Genomic DNA, 2,325 nt, shown 5'->3' on the forward strand with positions numbered 1-2,325 from the left:
GCCATTTGGTTTTGCTCCTCTGTAAATAAGCTGTTCATAATCTAAGTCCATTTCTGTCTTAGTTGTTTGTCTTGTTCAGGTCAATTTGTAAAAGCTCTTTAGATAGCATCCATCTGAACTTTGGCTTAACTGCAGAGAAGTGATTAAGAGCATCGTCTTCTGGGGCGGGCTGCCAAGGGTCGCCTCAGAACTTAGCCCCTGACTGGCTATGTGACCTCGGCAAGTCATTCAACTTTGCCCCAGTTTACTCCTCTGGGAAGTAGCAGTCATGATCAACATCATAATTCCTACCTCATACTGTTGTTCTAGACACCAGTGAGTTAATACAAGTCAATAGGATGGTGCATGGCACACAGTAAGTTAGTCAACCACAGTTGGTGACTATTATTTGTATTACAAATAGTTTTCCAGCTCCATCATTTGCACTGGCTTTATTTTTGGTATCCCTTGTCACATAAAACATTTTAATGTTGACATAGTCAAATACCCATCTTTTCTTTCATAGCTTCTGAGTTCCCAGGCTTGGTTAAGAAGATCTCTCCATTTCCTTCATGATGAATTTCCTTGTCTTTTGGGTAAGTTTAAAATTTTTTATTTTATATACAAAGAGTTAGTATTGTTTCTGAGGAAGGTAGATATGCTGGATGACCCATTCAAGAAGTTCACACTTAGTCCAGCTTCATGAAGCCGATGTCCTTCCCATACTGGCAGAGACACTGGCGGCACATATTGAGGCTGTATTTCTGGATCAGGTTGTGCCGGTTTGGGCCGGTTTGAGCAGGCGCGGCAAGAGCTAGAACCCTGGCCAATTTTTTTTGGATGACTCCAGTAGAGCTGCTGGTGACCCATGTTGCTTTCTTGGCTGCAACTAGGCAAAAGCAAATTTCCTTGTCCTGATCATTGGAGGCCTATAACTCACCATGTCCCACACTGAAGTGCACTGTCCTCCCAGCTCCTAGATCTGTTTCCTCCCCTTCTCCCTCATCCCTCCGAGATGAGACCTTTAGAACACTTTCACTTCCTCCCTCTCCTCCTTTCCTTTCCCGTCTTCCCCAATGAGACATATGAGACCCTTTACCTCCCCACCCCCACTCACCAGTCTCTGAGGTTTGGCTGAAATAATTTAGTATTTGTTAGAACTCCCTTAGAGGAGGTCCATTTGGTTTCAAGAGTCCTTCTCTGTTACACAAATCCCTCTCTGGATCTGTAAGATGTCATATGCCTGTGTTCTTAACACTGTTTTCTCTTTTGTTTTCTTCTTCTTTCAGTTTGCTTTTCAGGTTTAGTTGTAGTTTGGTAAGTCTTTTCTCAAGTCATTTCCTCAGATGAAGACCCGGGAGTTATATTCTCTGAATCCTTGGGGTATCCTTGACTCTTCTCCTTTTGCCTCAATAGATGGAAAGTATTTTGAAAATTGGATAGAGGATTCTTGGGTTGGAGTCCTTTCTCTCTTCTGTAGATACTGGTCCACTGTCATCTTTCCATAGCGTAGATGAAAATCTAATGCCAGTCTGACTTTTTTTTCCTTTGTGAATATCTTCTGCTTTCTGCCTGACACTTGTAAGATGGTTATCTTTCAGGTTTGGTGATTTTACCAGAACATGCCCACATATGACTCTTATCGGACCAGTCTGGAACTCAGTGAGCCCTGTCAATCTGCAGTCTCTGCTCTTTAGTAATTTCAGGAACATTTTCTCCTATTATTTGTTGATCTGTTGCTTAGTCTTGTTTTGGAACTCCTATTGTGTGTTCATTCATTCTTCAGGAGCTATCCTCCAACTCTCTTATCTTTCCCCACAGATTTTTATTTCCTTATCATTTTGCTCTATATTTGGAGACATTTCTTGCACTTGGTCTCCCAGACTGTTCATTTAGCTCTCAGTAGAGATTCTACTCACCTTCTGTTACCAAACTTGGGTTTGGCTGCTCGCCACTCAAAAGCCAATACTCAAGAGACAAGCGTTGGTTGGAAAGGAAAACTTGCTTTCTTCAGGAGGCTGGCAACCTGGGGAGAAGGTGGACTTGTGTCCAAAAGCCACCTCCAAATGTTCTGCTTGACCAGGAAAGTTTTTAAAGGGAAATCATTTGGGGATGGGGTCAGAGTCTTCATCACCTCCCACTGTGTGCAGACTTTGTTCTGATTGGTTGGTGGTGAGGTAACAGGACAGTGTCCCAGGAATCTTGTGCTTGGCCTGAAGTTACCATCCTCCACCTGGGTGGGGGTCTTAGTTCCTACAGAAGAACTCAAAGATATTGTTCTGTGTATCCTTTGAGGAGGAACCAGGACCCTGCCCCAAGGCTGCACTATTGTTTCTTCACTGCTCC

General features: G+C 43.3%; 1 pseudogene; it reads right to left on the reverse strand.

Moving 5' to 3' along the window:
• Nucleotides 1–668: 668 nt before the first annotated feature.
• LOC136133212 (small ribosomal subunit protein uS14-like) lies at nt 669–849 on the reverse strand (annotated as a pseudogene).
• Nucleotides 850–2,325: the final 1,476 nt, after the last annotated feature.

The sequence above is a fragment of the Phocoena phocoena genome, chromosome 13 (genome assembly GCF_963924675.1).
Source record: "Phocoena phocoena chromosome 13, mPhoPho1.1, whole genome shotgun sequence".
Classification (NCBI taxonomy): Eukaryota; Metazoa; Chordata; class Mammalia; order Artiodactyla; family Phocoenidae; genus Phocoena; species Phocoena phocoena.